This window comes from Sinocyclocheilus rhinocerous, unplaced genomic scaffold (genome assembly GCF_001515625.1).
Source record: "Sinocyclocheilus rhinocerous isolate Xijiao unplaced genomic scaffold, SAMN03320098_v1.1 scaffold869, whole genome shotgun sequence".
Taxonomy (NCBI): Eukaryota; Metazoa; Chordata; class Actinopteri; order Cypriniformes; family Cyprinidae; genus Sinocyclocheilus; species Sinocyclocheilus rhinocerous.
Genome location: NW_015653483.1, coordinates 1581059 through 1604469, shown reverse-complemented (window position 1 = coordinate 1604469; position 23411 = coordinate 1581059). Strand labels below are relative to the sequence as shown.

The 23411-nt window shown below is 36.2% G+C and overlaps 1 protein-coding gene across 1 annotated transcript in view; it reads right to left on the bottom strand.

Moving 5' to 3' along the window:
- The window catches only part of LOC107716335 (netrin receptor UNC5B-b-like), a 58518-nt gene extending 53570 nt beyond the window's left edge, over positions 1–4948 (bottom strand). Inside the window, exon 1 of the mRNA XM_016522734.1 lies at positions 4916–4948. The gene's annotated coding sequence lies outside the window, so the exon portion shown is untranslated. The remainder of the gene's footprint in view (positions 1–4915) is intronic.
- Between the last annotated feature and the right edge of the window lie 18463 nt (positions 4949–23411).

The window sequence follows — 23411 nt, the reverse complement described above, 5'->3', positions numbered from 1 at the left end:
TCTCATTCAACTATCCACTCCTCGCTTTGACTTCATTAAAGTCTTTTTCTTTGCTTTCCCATCATGCACTCATCGCTTTAGACACAATGTTCCCCCTCAACACTCTCTGAACAGATTCTCTGTTCCTCTTGTTCATGTATCCTCTAAGTCAGTCTTTCTGCTACTACTGCAAGTCCATTTATTTTGCAACATCAGCTGGACGTTATTGCAAAATAAACCCAGAGAGGATGATCGGGACTCTGACGTGAAGTTGAAGAGGTTTATTTTGTGATAATGATGTCTGACAGCCCTTACAAAACTTAACCATGGTTTTACTACAAATAAAACCAAAAAACCATCGTTATTGTGGTTAAACCATGGTAACCACAAATTAACCATGGGTTTTCTATACTAACCATAGTTTAGCCATGGTATTTGTAGTAAAACGGTGGCAATCAATCCGCCAAAAAAACAAAACATAGTACACTTTTATTTACTATAATAAAACCATGGTTAATTTTCGTAAGGAAATACAATGCTTAATTGCAAGACTACTTACCAAACAAAGTAATAAACAAATACACACATACAACAAAACTTAAATGACAATAAAGCATCTAGTCCATTATAAAGTAGAAAGAAATCTTGTAGATGAACACAAGAAACTTCAATTGCATATTATTATTAATCTGTGATAAATTTTTACGTGGACTAAGCTAAAGAATTAATTCCATTCTTCATTTTAAATTCTCTCTTATTCGGCTATTTGTGTCTCTCACCAATTTAATGTTTTTATAAGCAATATTTTCAACTTCTTCTGAGCTGCCGTCTAGCATCCAGCAAATATTTTTTGATCACCGTATACAAGCTAAAAGTTTGCAAAGTCATTTTTACTATGGTCAGCTATTCTGGCATTAAAAGACAGTGACAGCAGAGTGATATGGCAGACATAACAGTAGGATGCTATATTGCACGAACAACAGTGAAATTATAATATTTTAATCATCCTTATACATGAATACAAGACCATTGAATGCAACAATGGACCAATCAGAATCAAGTATAACCGACCGTGCAATAAATCTTTTTAACCTAGTGTCCTATTTCTTCCTCTCCCACACACTCTCTTTCCTGTTTGTTCCAGATTTATGATGGTGTACATGCACAATATTGCCTAAGCATTCAAAATGTCCGCCATTAATACAGAGCGCTCCAGACATTGATAAGAACCTTAATAAAAACATCTCCACTCAACGATCTGCTCATCACTTCTCCTCTCTGTCGCTGTCTCTCACTCTCCCTCCTTCTCTCGCCCCGTCGGTGTCTTCTTCTCTCAGACTGTGCCAGGGACTTAATGATGCTTGAATGCCAATGCATCTGACTCTTGACTTTTCACGCTCACTCTCTTTTTTTAATAAAGTCTATTAAAAAGGCAATCCCTGGGCTCCATCTATCTCAATACATCTCTCGAAGATATATTTCTCAGGCTTTTCCTCTATCTCTGCCTTTTACTCTTATGTACAAGATGAATACAGCTGCACTTCATGTTTCACACACACATATCCACATAAACGCAAAGGTCATTCTGTGTACTACAAACACAAAATCAATAGAAAAATCAGGTTCTTGAGTATTTTGGGAGTGGGAATGGTTTCTTTCATTTGCTTTTATTCTTTTTTTTTTTTATGTTGATCTATGTACATAAACATATGCATCAAATGGATGGTTATAGATTTAAGTTTTTTCAAGTAAAAAAAATACTGATGTACTAATATTAAAATTCTGACCAACACAGATAAGTTGATAATTATTTTAATCAAAGGTAGATAAACAACAAAATTCACTCACTCTCTCTATAGGACTAGGCCTAAATAAATAAAATAAGCTTGAAAAAAAATTATATAAACAATATATGCATTTATTTAAGAAAAACATGAAATATTATTACCATGTAAAATAACTTGTTTTCTATTTTTCAAATATATAAATATAAACTTAAAAATGTAATTTATTCCTATGATGGCCATGCTGAATTTTCAGTAGCCATTACTCCAGTCTTCAGTGTCACATGATCCTACAGAAATCATTCTATGATGATTTGGTGCTCAAAAATCATTTCTTACTACAGTATTGTTGAAAACAGTATGTTTTGTAACATTATAAATGCATTTACTCTCACTTCTGATAAATTTAAAATAAAAGTTTACTAAAAATAGTAAAAGTATGAAAAGTAGTGTGATCTCTCCTCCAGTGCCCTCTCCTCACCCCTCTCTCTGCCTCCCACAGTGGCCATAAAGCTAGTGCACACCACAAGACTGATCCATGCATTCCTTCCTTCGCATTTCCTTTCCTCTAGACCTAATTACAAGCCTTACTGGTTCTCTTCCTACCTAAGTTTTCTTCTCTTTGCCTTTTGTAGATTTTGAATTCATAACTGAATTTCACAATGTGTATCTTACAATTCACAGCAAGCAAACTCAACCACAGTTGACCTGTTCTCAGAGATAACCAATTATCCCCCCACGCCCTGGACTACCGGCGGAGAATTCCGGCAGCCGTGACTGGGAGGATCCGACATGTTATGCTCTCTGAACATGATGGGCAAGCAAGAGCACACCTCCCTTCCCCATCTTGACCTTAGGTACTTCAGCTTGACCTACACCCCACTTTTCTACCAGCGGCGCTGGCCACTAGGCCTGAACTTAATCCTCTTGAAACTGTCCAAACAATACGACTCAAAGGTTTCGGTCAGGACAGTGCAACTCCATTACATACACAACAGCACACGTCTGCCATCTCTATCCAGCTCAAGCGTGTATACAGGGATGTTCTGCCAAACAAACACAAATGCATACACAAACGCGCGCGCACAAACAGGGAGGAGAAAAGCTGAAGGGGCAAAGGAGCCAGAAGTGGGTTCCTGGCAGTCTGGGTAATTAATGTGTATGTCAACACTGAAAGAGCTGTACCATACAGGAAATCTGAGCTCAGCGCATCCACAATACAGACAGACAGGAGGGAGAGGAAGAATACAGGAATGGACAGAATGAGAGGGAAGATAAACGTTATCCATCTTGACTCTGATGCTTTATGAATGATATGAAATATGTGCTGGCATCGCCGTCTCAACAAGAGACAGGATTGGAGTACTTCTGTCTGTAAAATCTAGACCGTTCATGTAAAGTTTCTCACATACTGTATAGAGACCGGGGCAAGTTGTCACTTTTTTTAACACTACAGCGAATAATTCTTAGAGCGGGTTTATCTAGTTATTTTCGGTATAATTCTTGACTTTTCTGACTTGAGACATTTCTGTATAATTCTTGCCCAGGAGGGAAAAAAAAAAGAGTTTGCTAAACACACATCCAATAACAGGGCATGTTGTCTCACTACAGTATGTTGGGATAAGTTGACACAACAGTCTATTACAGGCTGTTCAGCAAATTTTTAACAGGAAATTAATTATAAAACAAATAAATTCATGAAACAGCAAAAATCTATAAAAATATCAAACCGATGAATACTGCAAAATAAATTAACAATTTATAACATTTAAAGCACATGTGACAACTTGCCCCAATAAAGATCCTCAAACCACAGTTCTCACCTTCTCAGTTAAAAGATAAAACACTTATAGTTTTTTTTTTTTAAGACAACTTCCCTGTGTGACAACTAGCCCCAATCTTGTCTATATTAAAACCCTGAGGTTGAAATAGGCATGTTTTCTACAATGGACTGTCGGTAGATCTTTACGAGAAAGGACAGTTAAACTGCAGTTCACATCCGTTTTCAAATCTGAAGTAAATCAACCTATCCTTTCATTTTCAGAGGAAGTTTGAACTTGCTTTATTGAATTTAATCATTGCTGCCAATTCAACATTGTCTCCTCCAAATTCTTCTGTACAAAATCCTTACACAGTATGAACTTGCAGACTACATCACTGTGATAAACGAAAACAAAATTGAGCTACTTTCAACAAAATTCATTACTCTACAAAATTAAGCTTTAAAAACATCTTCAGAGGAACTTCTACCACCACTTAATCAAGAGCATGTGCTAATGTAACCCTAAACTACATCAATCAGAAAAGTAAAATAACAGAAAGGAAGAGCTTTTAAAGCAACACACTTTAATTCAGAACTCACTATCTCTGCTTTCCTTCAGATGTTGTTTCCTTTTTATTAAGTTTTTTTTTTCTGTCTTTCAGGAGCCAGGAAGGCATTGAGCTAAACCTTAATTACTCCAAGAACACCAGGGGTTCTGCTTTTTATCCACTGCTTGGAAGCTCAGCATGGCAAGCAGAAAGAGAGGAGATCAACAGAATATTCCTCTCTGAAGGCAAAGAGAGAGAGATAGATGAGTGCACATGCAGCAGTCACATCCCTTCATCTGGTTCTTACACTGCCTAGATAGATAGATAGATAGATAGATAGATAGATAGATAGGATTTAATCACTATACAGGGTTTAATATTTAAAATGAACAGTGCCACCTGTTATAATTCGGAGATAATGCATGGAGACATTTAGTAAAGTGGATCAACAAAAAACATTCTATAAATTTCTCCATTATTCCGCTATTAATGCTACTGTCTCTCGTACAAGGTTGTAACAGCTTCTATGCAATTAAAAAAACAGGCCAGAAAAAGTAAAGTAGCTTTCATTCTAAAAGACTAATGAGTCATCTGCTTATGTATATAAAAAAAAATCAAAAGGCATCACTAGATAGTCAACAAATGTTGAGAAACACAAATCCTGCTTGACGACCTCATTATCACTAAACTTTGTGTCTGTGTTTTGGGTGTGTATACGTGAGCGCGCATGCTTAGAAAACCCACACCTGCTTTCCCGTATGTTTCAGACGGAAAATATAAGGAAGTGTTTTATTATATGCACATAATTAATATTAATATGTTATTATTAAAATGACTCGTACCTGCATGGGTCGCAAAGGTTGCGCAGAGTATAGCTAAACCGAGCAGGCAGGCGGGAGAATGGTCGCGGTGTATCCACGCTGAGAGCATCTTCACCCGGTCACGCTACTGCCAAATGCCCCCAGGTGCTCTCGCTCCAGTCGGCTGAACCTCGCTGAATCCTCTGCGAAGGATACTTCAAATAACGTTAGTGGGAAACGTGGAGGCGGGTTCCTCCTCAAACTTCACAAACTTACAAAAGAACGCACCGTGGTTTATAACAAACCCTATTTTCCAAATCAGGACGCGATATATGTCGAATTACAGTTACACAAAATGTTCAGTCAGGCACATCGCAGTCCCCGTCCGTAGTGAAACACAAAATAGCCAACAACCTGCGTAATGTTCATCTCATTCACAACTCCACTGAACCAGCGAACGCGTTTTCTCTGGCACTGTTTGAAAACTGCTGAATTATTCCGCGAACGAATCGAAAACAAAAGTACTTGACAGCTTTATTCCTGTTGAGACGAGAAGAAAAAGTTGTCCGTGAGCGTTAAATATAATGCCATAGTTGTGACATCTCCGCTGTTACCTGTGGAGCGCCATAGTCCTGACGCTGCCGCTCGTCTGTGTCTCGAGTACTGAGTGTAAACACAAACGCGGGTATGAAGCGCGAGCCTCCAGACTCTCATCTCCCCTCAACCAATCATCAACCTTCAGACCCACACTGAGCTCTGGCGAACAGAGACGCGAATAGAGATGTGAATGGAAACACGGAAAGCCCGGAGACGGATTCGGGGATTCACTGGGAGGAAAAATATTAATTTTATATTTTTCACTTATCTAGGCCTAAATAAAAATGGTTTCGTTATTTTACATAGAATTTTATATTATTATTGTTGTTGTTTAAATTGTCTATATTTTAACAATATAATTAAAGAAAATTGTTTAGTTATTTATCTAGCCATTTTTCTGATGTATGTGAGCTGCGTTCTTTTGGCCTTTACCATGTAATTGACTGTCTTTAATTCTAATCTTCTATGATTATGATAAATTAAGGGTGGTTTGGATGAAGGGTGTTGTTAATGTTAATTAACAACAAGAATGTGTTAATGTTAGTTTTATTATTAGGGTTAGTAACACAATCACAATTTACAGCCATGCCTCCCAGCATGTTTCATTCACGTTCAGTGCATTTATGAACGTATTCTCGGGAACACCACAAGAGGGCGACAGTTTCTACATGTGTTTTTGAGTCATTTCAGATGCTGAATATAGGCTGATTGTCCAGTGGCCATTTGGTTTCATTGTTACCCTCCAGAAGACTGCAGTCAGAGCTCTCAGGTTTTGGTTGGGTAAGCAGAAACTAAAATGTAAACAGGTTATTCAAATCGCAGTCTACTTACCACAGGAAGCAGAATCTTTTGTAATGCAGATGGAGGAGGACCATCTATTGGAGTCTGGTAAGGGCAGCAGTTCCTGATCTGCAGGTGTTGCTAAACCAGACAGGGAAAAACACTCTGTGAACAACAATTTAATGTATATTTAATGTGAGTTGCTGATTTGTCAATGTTAAAAAGTGTAAATGTTTACAGATCACAAATCTGTTCTGACATGTTACAACTAATACTTTTTCTCCCCATATATCAGGTGCAGTTCTTAAATTTATAAATACAGTATGCTCTATTTACACCTGCTGAAGCAGCTAATAGAAAAAAAAGAAAAAAAAATACATCCTGTGAAGACATGCAAAAAATGGTGGTTATAAAAAGAAAGTCTTGTTAACTGTCAGGCGATGTTCATGCTAAAATGACTGTGCCTGGCAGTCTTTAACACAAATCTGATTTTGAAAGCTCATAATCCCTGCGGACCAGTGATGATTTCCCTCATCTTTCCCTCTTCAGTTTCCTGGAACATGGATGTGTTTCAGAGTTTTGTCTGGTCATAAAATACAATAAATAAGATAGGACAAGCACTTAAAGAATGAATGATTACGGAATAGTTCACCCAAAAAATAAGATTTGCTAAAACTATATATTAACCCTGAAGCCATCCAAGATGTAGATGAATTTATTTATTTATCAGAACAGATTTTAGCATTACATGCGAAACCAGTGGTTCATCTGCAGTGAATGGGTGCCGTCATGAGAGTCCAAACAAATTATAAAACCATCACAATAATCCACATGACTCCAGGCCACCAGTTAATGTATTGTGAAGAAACAAAACTGTGTGTATGTCCATATCATTAAGACCATTTTAACTTCAAAGCGTTGCTTCCAACTAAAATGCAAGTCCTCTATCTATGATAGTGCTTTTTCTCAAAAAGTCATCAGTCATTTTTGGGTGAACTATTGCTTTAATATTTCTGTTTAAGAATCAGTAGATAATAATAACAGATTTGAGAGCATAAACATACAGAATGACTTTGCTGCATCTTTAATTGAATCCATAAGATGTTGCCACTAGCTGAGCAAACTGTCATACCGATTTGATCCTCTGCCAGTGTCATCAGCTCAGATAAGTTTGCAGCCTACTAATGGAACACGGTTTGCTTTCATTACTTCTCAAACACATCTTCAGTTACTGGGCAGATGGCAATTGCGATAAGATTTGCGATGCTTCAGTCTGAATAATGTTGAGATTAATTGGAAATGTGACTCATGATGAGCCGTGTAACAGTGAGGTGAGAGAAGGTACGGAGTGAGAGGGATATAAGCGAGAGTGACAGAAGTGTGGTGGTAAAGAGGATAAATAATGGAAGATGATGCTGCTCATTGAAGAGAGACAGTGAGAACATGCACATGCTATTATAGTCATTATGACAAAGATGCTTAAATAAATGTCTAGCACTGCTCACATTAAATTCCCTTAAATTCGTTGAGGAAAACCCTAAAAATAGTCTGTAAGTAATTTAGTGGGATAACAGAAAAAAATGTTCAGGATTTATCGAGCTGACCCAAACCACAGACTAATTATCTCTGCGTGTGCCAGAAAGGAAGTCATGCCATAGATTTCAAGTAAGATATGTTTTCTTCTTCTGATCATACTATTAAGCTTGATTAGGATGGTAGCATCCATGTTCTCATGTAACACCATCATGCTCCCATGATGGTATTACATTATAACTGTGGGATGTATATGTAATGTATAAAGAAAAATATGTAACCTTTAGACTATTAAATACTGATATTTTAAATAAATATTTTTATGTATCAGTAAATACTGTATAATGAATAATTTAAAAATAATAATAATATTTTTATTTTTAAAATAAAAATGTGTATTTATTTATTTATTTACTGTATTCATGGTTTAGTAAGTATAATGTTGTTTATTTTGACCTCATTATTTGCATGTGCGGTTCAGGTTTCGCCAGTTTTGTGGGAAACAAACGTCCCCATATAGAAAGTAAAACCTGAATACCTTTACAACCTTCCTACATAAAAGGAATAATGTTTTAATTAAAATATAAAAATGCAAAAATGGGTTACATTTAAACAGGTGTACGGTTAATGTATAGACAATAAATAGACAATAATTAGCTCAATATTAAACATTTTGTTCCCACAAGGATCGTAAAACCTTCCAATGGTCCCCACGAGGAAAACGATTAAGTAACATTTTAATTAAAATCTAAAAATGCAGAAAAATTCTCTGTAGGTTAGATTTAAGGGTAGGTGTAGGGTTAGAAAACATATGGAAAATAATAAGCTCAGTATTATACGAATGAAAAGGCCCTATAATAATGTGTGCATGGTTATCAGTATGACTTGTGAGCGATTCCATGCTGAGTTCACCTGTCCCGCCTTGTTCTAATCCCCAGGTACACCTGGGCCCGTGGGCCACAGGGGATTTTAGCAGATTGCATGGGCAAGACTATTACTCTGATTGTTGCCCTAGAAACTCGGCTCTCCTGTAGGGGAATGGGAAAAAAGCTAATGAAATTAAAGGTGCCACAACTATTTGGAAAAATGAGAATTTTCTGTTCACATGCTCATTTGAACCCTTCCATCAGCTGCATGCTGAAATGTAGGAGTTGACCTTAAGCTAGCAAAGTAAAAAAAAGCATGGCAGAGAGGTCAGACAGAGGTTTCCAAGAGTCTTTACCTTCTGACTTTTCAATTTCAGAACCCCTTGCTCGTAATATGTGGAACCTTGGACTGCTAGCATCATTAATGAGGGAAACAGATCAAAGTTCTGCAAAACTTGCTCAAAAAGGAATTATTTATTAGTGATAAAGACCCAAGAAATGTCCCATTTCCCAATATTGTTAAAAGTTATTTATTTCTTTAATGGCAAAGCAGAATTGTCAGGCTTCAGTGTCACATGATCCTTCAGAAATCATTCTAATATGCTGATTTGGTGCTCAATTTTTATAAATTATTATTGGTGCTCAGTTATTTGATGAATAGAAGGTTCAGTGAACAGCATCTTTTGCAATTAGAAATGTCTTGCAATTAGAAATGTCAAATTTTTTGAATGAATCATGGTTTCCACAAAAATATTAAGCAGTACAACTGTTTTCAACATTAATAATAATAAGAAATGATACTTGAGCAGCAAATCAGCATATTAGAATTCAGCTTTGCCATCACATGAATAAATTACATTTTAAAATGCATTAAATAGAAAACAGTTATCTTAAATTGTATTAATATTTCATAATATTACTGCTTTTACTACATTTCTGATCAAATAAATCTTGGTAGCACGAGAGACTTCTTTCAAAAACATTAAAATCTTTATTATTTCACACTGTTAAAAGTAGTGTAGATGTTCTACAAGCTAAACAACACAAAACTCCAATTTTCATACCATAATTTTATAGCAGTAAAACGAAGAGGCAAGACAAATTAATTCAACAATATTTTCAGATCTCAAATAGCTTCCAAAACCCTGGCATATATCATATTCCTGTCAACGAATGGTGCGGGTAAACAGAATTGAATGCATGTTTTTGTTTGTAATTACATGCTGACAGAGAAAAGCACAATACCTTTCAGAGCTGTCAGTTGTACTGAAGACCTACAGTATTCCACACAAAATGCAGGTTTGCCACTAAATAGCAGGTTATTTTTTTATGTGAGGAGATTCATCCTAAATTGTTTCCAAGGTAAACAGATCCATTCAGTGTAGGAATGAGTCAGCGCTCTGTGAAATAGCTGGGTCCTGGTTGATGTTTACACTTTGTGGCATTTAGAGCATAAAAGCAGCGCAGATCTGAGTAATCCAGTGCTCACATCTCACTGTCACCTGGGTAAATACCTGAGCATGAAATATGAGATTTGAAAAGATGGAACAGTCTGCTGAGAAGAAGGTCTCTGCATCTGGCAGCTGAGTTAAATGTGAAGAGGGCTCACTTACAATATTTATTTCCTCCAAATAAACAAATATTCAAGACAGAAACATATAGGGACATTGTTTGAATTATATATGTTTGATTATTTATAACTGATTTTTAAAAGTAGTAGAATTAGTTATCTGTTGTGGCTCTGATTGCCATAGAAACATATTAGTTCAATTAAATATTCTTGTTTCTTCAAGTATCCACACAATTGATCGCCATGGAAACATATTCCTTCCATAAAACAATCTTGAAGTATCTACACAATTACTCCACATTTGCAGCATACATGCAACAAAACTGATTTGGAGTAAGTGGCAGTACAAGATTAGGCTCTATTGAGGCTCTGTTTCTTTTCCCAGTGCACCAAGTTCACATCTGTGCTTCTTCTCCTCTCTTTCTCTGTTCATTTATTTCGTTTGTCCTCCTCACATATTTAGCTCACGCATAATGCGCTGAGAATGAGCGAAGCAAATGAGTCTCATCGGGGAGATGTAAGTTGCTTTATCCAAATCAAGAATAAATTTGCGAATATTTTATGTGTGTACATGCGTGTGTGTGTCCTATTGATGAAGGCTAAATGGTTAATTAAATAGCATTTGCCTGCATAAAAGCCTTTGGGAACACGGTCTATAAACACTAAAAGTTCATAAGTCAACATGGGTCATATGTATTAGTCAGTGATGTGGTGTAAATCCACAGCATAGTACATACTTGAGACATTGGTATTATTTAATCTGTTTTCATACATTTTAGAGCTTGTGTGGTATGATAAAATACACCACTGTTCAATAAATAGTTAAATTCATTATTAATAATTATTGAAATAAACATTTCATCATAATTTGTGTACATGTTTGTGTATTACATATGGTTTGGTTTTGCCTCTTGTACCATATTGTATAACTGCACTGTATTTTATTGTGTATATTGTTCTGTATTGCACAGTCTATACTCTATTATTCTATTCAACAATAATATAGTTCAGTATTCTAACTGTAGGATGCAAGCAAGTAAGGCAGCATCTCATAATCCCAAGACCCCCGTCTGCGATTGGGTTAGTTTTGGGCTAGTTAATTGGGTGGGTTTTGTTGTGGAAACCTGGCAACCCTGCATGAGCAGCTCCCTCAGAGTTCGTTTGGAGCGCGTGCATTTGATATTGCTGACATACAGTGGGTACGGAAAGTATTCAGACCCCCTTAAATTTTCCACTCTTTGTTATATTGCAGCCATTTGCTAAAATCATTTAAGTTAATTTTTTTTCCTCATTAATGTACACACAGCACCCCATATTGACAGAAAACTAAGGTTTACCTTCCAACAAGACAATGACCCTAAGCACACAGCTAAAATAATGAAGGAGTGGCTTCACAACAACTCTGTGACTGTTCTTGAATGGCCCAGCCAGAGCCCTGACTTAAACCCAATTGAGCATCTCTGGAGAGACCTAAAAATGGCTGTCCACCAACGTTTACCATCCAACCTGGCAGAACTGGAGAGGATCTGCAAGGAGGAATGGCGGAGGATCCCCAAATCCAGGTGTGAAAACCTTGTTGCATCTTTCCCAAAAAGACTCGTGGCTGTATTAGATCAAAAGGGTGCTTCTACTCTAAATACTGAGCATGTGATATTTCAGTTTTTTTTTTTTAATAAATCTGCAAAAATGTCAACAATTCTGTGTTTTTCTGTCAATATGGGGTGCTGTGTGTACATTAATGAGGGAAAAAAATTAACTTAAATGATTTTAGCAAATGGCTGCAATATAACAAAGAGTGAAAAATTTAAGGGGGTCTGAATACTTTCCGTACCCACTGTAACCTTGGTTCAGGTGAAGCTCTGAAGGTACAAACTCTTCTTTCAGTTTTCTGAAGTAGTTAAAAGCCTCGTCTGGATTGTAAAGTAGGGCTTTGGTAATTGAAACATAAACTTGTAATGACATTTGTCTTTCCCTGTAAAGATTTATTTATATATTTGTTTTTATTATTTTACAGTGTTGTTTTAACGTTCATGTTTTTGATATTCCGGGGAACGACTGAAGAATTCAACGATCTTGTGGATCGACCGCAGCAAGTCCTTTTGCAGTTGTGTCCATCAAAGTGCTATGCAGACATAATGGAAATGACTGTCACATTGTAGAGCTTGGACAAAGTTGTAAGTAAATTTATTTACTTTATAAGTGCACATATTTATTGGAGTCTGTAAGCTTGTAGGATTGTAAGATTGTAAGCCACATTTTAATGCTTCCCTTTGTTTTTATGAAAGCACACAGGTTCTGAGCAGGAATTCATCAAGGACATGACTGTTGGAATAATAGTTGTGGGTGAACGAAGTGAGCACCATCAATCTGCAGTGATGTGGTCCTGGTAAGAGAAGAAGAAATCTTTGTGATCTGGGGTTGTAACACGTTGTGGGGTTGTGTACTTTGTTAGACTATCCGGGACCTGTCACAGCACTTAAAGGCAAAATTGTTTGATTTTCATTTTTGCTTTGCGTTTTAATGTTTTCATTTAAGCAGTTATTTTCACATTCATTAAAAAAAAAAAAAAAAATTATATATATATATTGTTGAAGTATGTTGAAGTTTATTTAACTCATAATTTTAAGGCATATAAACTTTTTAGGTAATTGTTATAACAAACTGTATGTAGTTGAGTGAACTTAAATTTACTTAATCCTCTTGATTGCTTGAATAAGTTGATACAATATTTAATCCAAAGTTATGACAACAAAACAACAGTTAAAAAATAATTTTTAATTCTTAGAACAAAATATTAGTTGAAACAACAAAATTACTATCTTTGTAATAACTAAAATTCTTAGTTTCAATGAACTCAAAATTTTAAGGCAACCAGGTTACTTACTTTTTAAGTTAAACCAACAAATCATTTTTTACAGTGTACCATATTGTAATAACCGTATTGTTTTTGTACTATGTTTCATAGCTCTCCTACTTTATTGTAGAGCATCTATTCTATTCTATTCTATTCTATTCTCACCATATAGTTCAGTATTCTAACTGCACGTTGCCAATCAATGAATCTACTTGGCGCATTAATATAGAATGTGCATTTACAGGAGTGATAAACGGATTTAAATGAGTCTAAAATATCCACTTAATCAAACCTCAGCTTAGCAAAGTATGAATGTTCATTTCAGAATCAAGTGGAACAGTCAACAAGCAGCCATAGCAACCATAGGGGGGAAAATATGGGTATATTGTATGGTTGTGAAAACACCTGAGAATGCATCCTTGTATGCAAGTGCGTGTGTGTGCACTAGAATTAATGAGCATGGGCTGAGGAAATGCCACCTACTGGCATTTTACACAAACAATCTCTCGTTTGGTGAGGAATCAGGGAAATGCCCGAGGGCAGAAACATGTCTTTTGCTGTTCTCTCTTATTCCCTCCATCATCCTTCACTCCATCTCTCCTGGACCACCTCACTAATGATCGCTCAGAGTTTGGGACCCAGCTATGCATCATTTACTAGGAGCTCTAGAGACAGAGCGTGAAAGAGGGAGAGGGGAAGAGATAGGAAGAATTAAAGAAAGGGCGAGAGACTAAAGAGAGAGGAAGACCTAAAGGGATTGGAGATAATGTAATTTGGAAAAAGGGAGCATGATATGTAGAAAGAGGGAAAGAAAAACAAGAGGAAGGAATTGAATTGAAGTCATAGAGATAGATAGAGAAGGACTGAGGGGTGACGGTGGAAATGAGAGTGATGGAAACACAGTGTGCTTGTGTTAATTTCATTGGCAGAGAGATCAGAAACAGCTGATGAAATCTTTAATGTCTTTGACCTTCCAAAGTCATGGCTCCATTACTAAAGAAACAATAAAACCCAAGGGTATAAACTTTGCTTCAAATTCAAATGACCAAAAACAAAGACTAAAGCTGATCAACAGGAGGGAATTCATAGAAATTATTGTTCCACAGTAAAGTTTTAAAAACATTTTAACATAAAAATTGCCAGTTGTTTTTATCTATTTTTGCTCCATCTTTGGAAATAGTTCAAAATGAAGCCTAAACAGGTGGTGTTTCATTTCTGAATGAATAAGTGTATCTGAAAGAATTGACTGAGTAAAGTAATCATTTACTCATAAAGAAAATTGCCTGCTTCATTCTAAATGAATGAGTGTTTTTGAACAAATTGATTGAATGAATGAATCAATGGCACATTTATAAAGGCAACTGTCTGTTTCCTTCCTAAACGAATCCCTGTTTTTAAACAAATTGATTAAGTGAATGAAAGAATGAATCAATGACACTCGTAAAGATAATTGCCTGTTTTGTTCCTAAATGTAAATGAATCCATGTTTTTGAACTAATCAATTTAGTGAATGAATTAATGATTCACTCATAAAGACAGTTGCCTGTTTCTTTCCTGAATGAATCAGTATTTTGAGCGAATCAACTTAGTGAATAAATCATACAGACAACTGCCTGTTTCAATCCTGAATGAATCTGTGTTTTTGAACAAATCGATTTAGGGAATGACTCAATGACATAAAGACAGTCGCCTGTTTTGTTCCTGCATAAACAGGTATTTCTAAAAGAATCTGTTAAATTAATGATGAAACGACTCACTTATTAAAAAGTCACTGGTTGCATGCCAACAATGGAAAATGCTAAAAAAACTCATCAAAAAACCCTCAATGCACAGACTAAAATGCAGAAGCACAAAAGCGAAGTGATACAAACAATGAAATGTCCCTGCACTGTTTTTTGAGTAAATCAGCCAATCAAATTCGAGGACTAGAATTAAATGTATACTGAGCAACTATAATCGCTTCTCACCTTCTCTGTGTTGTGAAACAGTGAAGGAAACATTAATTTCTATGTTTGGCAGTGTAAATAATATCTGGAGTCAAAGGTTTATGTGGTGATATGGTTAACTACTGCCCCCTATTGGGAGAGTGAGAGGCTGGAACAATAAAGTTGCATGTCATTACGTTCGTCTCACCTGGCTTGTTTTAACACAAAACTCGACAAATAGCCATCCTAACGCAACATGGTGTCAGAAGTTTGCACGAGAACTGCGTAGGAGGACATAGAGAGCCCTTTCAGTTTACACCAAGATTAAACCCGCGGCTAAACACATCCATCCAATAAAGCATTTAAAGGGTTGTCGATCTCATAATAGTCCTGGTTTAATGAGCAGTTGGATGTATCAACTGTTTCGCAGTATCGCGGTAAAATGAAAGTATATCGAACGATCGTCAAGGATAGCAGAAAGCATCTGCCTGCCACGTGAGCGGAGCTTCCCAATGTTAGTGGACGGGAGAGAGAAGGAGCGCTGTGCACAGAGTATAAATGGAGAAGGTGAGAAAGCGCTGGAGGCTATAGGAAAGAAAAGGCCCATTCTATTAATCATGGCTTTGATGGAGGGCACCATGGAGTGACAATAAGTTCTGGTGCTCCTGCAGCAAGCCATGGGTCTCAGCTGCTGCTGGCCTTCACTGCAGCTATATAGAGAGACCCCCATGGGCCGACTGCTCAACCCCACTCTATAAAAGAGACAAGTGGAGACTAGCTTTAGGTAGCAAGGGATAAAGTAGAACAGAGTTATGGAACAGCGGTTCTTTGGAAAAGCCATAAAAAGGAGCAAAATAGACACAATGTGTGCCTTTTATTTGAAGTCAGGCAGAGAGATGATAGGAAAATGCTTGTAAATTATATGTCACAATGGATTTTAGAAATCTAATAACCACCTAAAGCCACTGCTTGTCACCTTTGGTTGTAAGCAGACTGTCTGATAAATGAGTCCTATGACTTCAAAAATAATAATGTGTGAATGTTCTGTTCTGGACTACAGCTGCTCGCTGTCTTGGTCACCTTATTAGAGGCCTATATAAAGGTCCAGGTGTGTGTACGCTCTGTTTGCCTGCACAGTCTCCTGAATCACACCAATCTCACCTCCTCCTCAGGGGTGAGAGATGGAGAGGAGAGGAAGAGAATGAGATGGAAGAATGAGAACATAAAAGATTTCTTTAATGCCGTGTTACTTTATGTGGTCATTTGTGAAGTGTGAGATGTTACATTACTGCGGCACTCAAGCAATAAGGCATGAAGTGTCGAAAGTATATTAGGAATTTTTTCTGGCCATTTCACCTGGTTTCAATATAACATTTCGTTTCTTTATATGTTTTTAAACAGATTACTTGGATTTATGGGAGTTTTATGCTGCTTTCTGCTGACCAAGTAAAACCCTTTTAAATAAATAGTATTTTGTTGTTTTAGCACAAATCCATAACAATTTATTCAATTTCAGCTGGTTTTTTGGTGTTATTTTAACAACATTTCAATCAAACATTACTCCAAAAAAATATAGTAAATTAGAAAAAGTCAAGGATTTGATTGGTTGCTTGACCCAGTTAGTCCCGGTTGGTAGTTGTTGGTAGGTATACTGTAAAGTAAAGTAAAGTAAAGTAAAGTAAAGTAAAGTAAAGTAAAGTAAAGTAAAGTAAAGTAAAAGTAAAAGTAAAAGTAAAAGTAAAATGAAAATAAATTAAAATTAAAATAATATAAAACTCAATTAAAGTGTATACATTGATAATAATATTAAAATCATATATTTTGGAAGTTTTTGAAAGAAGTCTCTTACTGTCACCAATTTATTAAAAAAAAAAAAACATTAACAGTAATATTGTGAAACATTTTCAGTATAATACTGTGAAACATTTTACATAACTCCGCACTTCAATGTCACATGGTCCTTCAAAAATGATTCTAATATGCTCGTTTGTTGCTCAAAAAACATTTCTTACTATTATCATCAATGCTGAAAACAGTTGTGCTGCTTAATATTTTTGTAGGTTACAATATGCAGGTTCGATTCCACCTACTGCTGGTCTTGTGATCCAATCCGCCAACCACCCGATGATGCTCCTATCTCAAACCGCATGAATTACGGACCAGTCTAATCCATCTTACACTCTTCTGTTTGAACAAACAGTGATAACAGACGCAGAACTGCATTAAGTTATGTATTGAACTAGCAAGAAAATGTAATAAAGTTTCAGCACAGGTCAATTTAAAAGACTCAATCAATATTTTCCTGTGTATGCTCTTACTCACTCTTATTACAGACACTGTTCTGTGCACGGTATTAACTGACATTTGGTGCCAGTGATTGGAGGCAAAACAAGGAGAATATGAGCATGGGACACTTCAAAATGTGTCTTTGAAATGGCATTAGTCCCATAAAACAGCTGTGATCTAGTGCATGGATGGGGGAAATGAAAGATTGAGAGGAGAATAAGGGTAATAGACACAGACAGGGAGAGGGGGAGTGAGTAAGTAAGTGAGTGAGAGAGCGGGAGATGATAGAATAAAGGGTTTTTAGCCCGCGGTGTTGTAGCTTTTCTTGGTGAGGTGTGAGGAGAGCACATATTTCCCTGAGTCTAAACGGGAGCAGGGCAGCTCAAAGAGGTGCTAATTTAAACGCAGAGAGACACCTGGACACCTGATTTCAGCTATCCACGGTCCTCACACAATGAGCACACAAGCCCAGCTAAATATAACTCTGCCACACGCTTGTTCTTGCTCACACACAAATGTCATACCCTTAGCACTAGCATATGTGTGTCTACCTCAGTCATATAAGGTGCATCTGTCACACCAGGCATGTGAAAAATAGATTAATTAAAATTTTAAACATTTAAGATGGAATGGCACAATCATTTGGTGAGAGATGTCTGTGCCCTAATTACAGTTTCCCTACTGATTTTAAACTTTGAAAACTTTTTTTTTTCTTTTTGAAGATATCATGGTCTATAGCAGCGAATTGTCTTTGCAAAATCTCACTCAACTATTTATTTACAGTTTTACAATCATTTTTGCACTAATAACAGAACCTTCATGTCATTTTTCAAAACTCTAGACACATAATTCACAACCGATGATCAAAATGCACATTTTTCAAAACACTTAACACTTTTTCCAAATGCTTGGATACAATACACATGAACCAAAGATCTTTTGTTCATTGAACTAAAATCACCGGTTCAAAATGACACAACTTAACATCAAAGTATTACTATTTCAAAATGCAACTCACACATAACTTCTGAATTGAGTGTTTATTCATTTCATTACAATGATCTAACTATCAATTGATACAACTGCTCAAAATGCTACATAAGTGTTGCATTACTCTTGAAGCATAGTTTTTATGGAAAATGATGAAAAATATTAAATGTTTAGATTATGAAAGTGAAGCAACTGAGAACTGAGTATGTTCAGGTATGATCAGTTTCAAGATGTCTGTTGTTGGCAGGAAAAAAAAATCCCCCAAAATTCTATGTCATTGTTATCAGTATTTGTTTTTCGTACAATAAATGTCTTTTAGAGGGTGATAGAGCTGGAAGCTGATGAAAACCATTCATATTTTTGGATGAGGCAGGCTTTAACCTGGCCATGACATGGAGGAGAGGTTGAGAGTGGCCCAGAATGATGTTCGCTGGGGGCCCGACCACCCCCCACTGAATGTGATTTTGAGGGGACCCCATAGCAAAATCAGTGCAATGGGCCCAGAATTCCTCGCAACGGCACTGAGAGCAATCATGGTTTCAGACCCATCCACAGTTTATTACCTTGTATTTACCCCCATACTCCCCTTTCTTTACTGTACCCCGAATGAAGAATTTTTCACAAAAGGTTCACAATAGGCACCCTCACAAACAAGTCACTCTTCTCCAGGCCATAGATGATGCGTGCAATGACGGCACAGGAGAAGACCAATGTCAGGCCTGTATTTGCCATGCCAGAAGATGCAGATTTTTCAAGATGTTTAGCTAATGAAAACATACATTATGATGTGGATGAGAACCTGTGGCCAAATCTACAAGCAGCGAGGAGCACTCCAGTTGACATTTTACTGTATGCCTACTGTAGTTTTTTTCTTATCTAATTTTTTTGAAAAAACCTGTTGTGATTTGATTATTTCATTAATAATTTTCAAATTTTGTTTAATGATTCAAGTGTTTGTACTTTTCTCTCTAGTCTATTACAATGATGTATGAATGTGTAGAACCGTAATGAAAGCTGCATCATGTGTTTTGAACAACTATATTTAATGACTGTACTAACAACTACACAGTGAAACTATGGGCATCTTGTGTGTGGGTGATCTAAAGTAATGTTCCTACGGTATTTCATAATAAATTCGTTTTTTTGAACCAATGCTTCTGCAAATGCTAGGCTTCTTCGAAGATATGAACGCAATATGCAAAGTTTTGAACATTTGGACAGCCTGTGTTACAAATAATGACTGTTTTGAGTTTTGTGTCTAGAGTTTTGAAAAATGACATCAAGGTTCTGAAATTGGTGACAAAATGATTGTAAAAAACTGTAATAAATAAAATATAATAATAATATAAAATATTTTTATAACTCTTTATTTGACCCTCTAACTATAGCACTTTCTATTCTATTTTAATTCTACTTTATCTATTTATCTTTTTTTATTTAAAAAAAACTAACACTAGCTTTCTATTTTCTATCTACTTGTTTTTCTTTTTGTGTGTATGTGTGTGTATATATACACTGAACAAAATTATAAATGCAACACTTTTGTTTTTGCCCCCATTTTTCATGAGCTGAACTCAAAGATCTAAGACTTTTTCTATGTACACAAAAGGCCTTTCTCTCAAATATTGTTCACAAATCTGTCTAAGGATCTCGGATCTCGTCACGGTATCTCTGTGTATATATATATATATATATATATATATACACACCTTGCTACATGTACTGCGTTAGGCTAACCGAGACTTGTCATTTGTCACTTTCATATTGTTGCTCTTTTGTTAGATTTGATTGCTTCTACTGTCTTCATTTGTAAGTCGCTTTGGATAAAAGTGCCTGCTAAGCACCTGCTAAATGTAAATGTAACTATTTTATAAAACTCAAACAGAAAAGGATGGTGCTTAGCAAGGTCATTGGAGTTCATTCCCAAAGAATGCACAAACTGATCAAATGAATACCTTATGCAGTGTAAGATGCTTTGGATAAAAATGTCTGCCAAATGTCCAAATGCAAACTTTTTCAGTTCAGGTAAAAAGGTAAAATCTTAATTATGTTGTTTCCTATTATACCTAATTATGGACACACTATAAGCACACAATTCTACAGTGCAAGAGGGCAGTAAATGACAAACAAAAAAAATCAATCTATGCAAACTCCTTTGCCATATAATTAAATATAAGTAAAAAAAAAAAAAATTAATCAAATATTGTGAAATATTATTACAATATAAAATAAATGTTTTCTATTTGAATATATTTTAAAATGTGATTTATTTCTGTGAAGGCCAAGCCATCAGCAGAAATACATTTTCAGCAGCCCTTACTCCAGTCTTCAGTGTCACATGATCCTTCAGAGATCTATTCTAATATCATTATTTGGTGCTCAAATAACATTTAATTCTATTATCACAGCTGAAATGATTTCTAAGAGATGAAAAAAATCAACAATTTAGAAGAAACTCACTGTGTGCTTTTAACTCAGAAACAGGCTCTACACTTCGTGAACCCTTAGCACAGAAATCAGAGTCCGAGTTCAGTCAGGCCCCTGCAGAGGGCTCTTTTCAGACAGCAGGGGTCCAGGGAACATAGAAGACAAAGAACTGCTCTCAAAACCAACACAGAAGGCTGCTCGCTCTCGGCAGAGGAGAAACCCTTTTCTTTATTCTCCTCTCGTTCTTATGTCTCTGTTTTAAGTCTGTTCTCCAGGGCAGCCATTGCACTGGGGAGCTCTTTAAGCTGAGGATGTGCATCGTACACAGATGTAACAGAACATGAGCTCTTTAAAGCCACAGCGAGTCAATGGTGCTACATTCACGTTTTCAGATGGAGTTTGAACTATTGTTTATACGGTAAAACCTGAATTACAACATTTCTCATGTACTTCACAGCTATTCTGTGCATGCATTAGACTGAAAATCCCAAATGGCTACCAACAAAATAGAACACAACAGATACATTAAAAGAAAGAAAATGAAAAACATTGTTCAACAAAGAAGGGGACAGGAGGACAGACAGAGACCATCTGTTGTTGGAGTCAGCCATCAGAATCAGATTGTGAGGTTGGCCAAGCAAGAACACACTGGACAAGATAAATGATTCAGATACAAATTACCAGGTGCACAGAGAGATATTCTGGCGCCATGCAATCCATTCAGCATCATACCGAATGCCCAATACACAGATGTTCAAAATCAATAAAAAGGAGTGAAGAAAAAAAATCAAGTAAGAGAAGAACACCTGAATCAATGAACTCCTTGTTGACGAGTATAGGGTGGAACTGCACCGTATGCAGATATTCCTGTATACCTTGCTATCAGGGGTGTGTGGTAGACTTCTGAAATAAGGAGGCAACATCCAATATAAATTCATGCTCCATTTGTTGTTCATACAGTTTCTTTAGGGCGTATGGGACACGACTTACAAGCAATTTATATTACCTTAATTTCCATTACAAGCAAGGCATCATGTTTTTTTGTACATTCTTATACACTGTTTCAAAAATACAATTATATAGCAAAAACAAGTGCATAATCTGCAGTTGTTTTCAGTAGTCATAGGGTGACATTATATCCTCTTTTTTTCCCTACATGTCCTGGCCAGGAATTTTAAATTGTTGAAAATGTCCTGGTTTTGGCTTTGTCTTCCTATTGACATGCTCTCCACAGTCCTCATACATTATATGTATGCATATTTGCATTGCTTTGACCATTCTCTTTATGTCCTACCTTCTTGCACACAATGAATAGTTGATTTTGTACTTTGCCTGCAGCTATATTGGTCAAACTATCAATCATTTCCTTGATCAAGTACGAAAACAACAGGAAAACAAAGGCAAAACCCGGACATTTGAGCCAATTAAGAAATATTTTACAAATAAATCATAAATACATACAGTTACAGTTGACAGAAAATAAGCTCTGGGACCAACAAAAGTTTCTTACATGTTTTGTTCATCATGATAATCTTCACAAATGAACACAAATACAAAATACAGTCACCAGAAATAAAAAGCCAATAGGCTATAAACAAATTACTGTACACCTTTAAAGTCATCACCATTAAACTTCCGACAACTCTTTAGTCCTGAAAGTTAGAGTTTGAATAGTTCCAGGAGCAAGATTATAAACAATGAAGCTTTAAAAAACAAAATAGACTTTTTAATTTACAGACCTTATTTCAGACATTTAACCAAAGACCCATTCAAAACATCCATAAAATGCTAATGCTAAAATGCTAACTCATATCCAGGTTTAAGCCTACAAAAATGTGTAATTCCTGCAGCATTCTATTGGTATGAATTGAAACATAACTAATCTTTGCACAAGCAGACATGCTGTGTTTTAAAATATACACAATTTTATCATTTGTTGTATGGATGCTAATATAGTTAGCGTTATAGTTTTCCTTCTTGGTGTAAACAGGCCTTTAGTGCATATAAAGAGTACAACTCCGAACTCTAGCACTGATTATTTCTACTGGCTCATATGAACATCCTAATAATTTACTAGTTGGTTCTTAATAGCAGGAATATGTGTGAAATTCTAATTTTATAATTTACTTTATTCGCTACATTGAAGCAAACATTGTTTTATGTATGTGTTTCAGCCTCTGGTCCACTTCAGAAAAGGGCAGCAGGCAGACCTCCAAAGAGCACGGAAACAAACGAACACTAGAACACAAACACTCTTTCAGGCATCAGTGCATCCTGTGGCCGCAGATGTCTTGCTCATTATTGACTTGTGAATGTGAGGCTTCTTCCTGAAACATGAAGGGAGAGAACAGAAAGACATCCGCTCAGACGTTCTTTTATCAATAAAACAGGGGAAGGGAAAGGAAAAGTGTGGGAGTAAAACACTTAGAAGAGGAAGCCGATAGGGACCCCAAAGCACACAGCAAGCAGTCAGTGCCAAAATCAACAGATATCTTCAGTAATTCTGAATAACACTTTTGATTTGCTCTGGTATTGTTATTGCCTTCTTGCAGATTGAGTACCATCACAGGCATCTTACAGGGATCATTTACAGTAACGACTACACCAACGAAAGGTTGTTCATCAGAATAATCATTATCATCAATATACTAAAAAGTGATAATTGTTTCCTGTGTGCTGCAGCCATAATTGAATTCAATTAAATTAACTA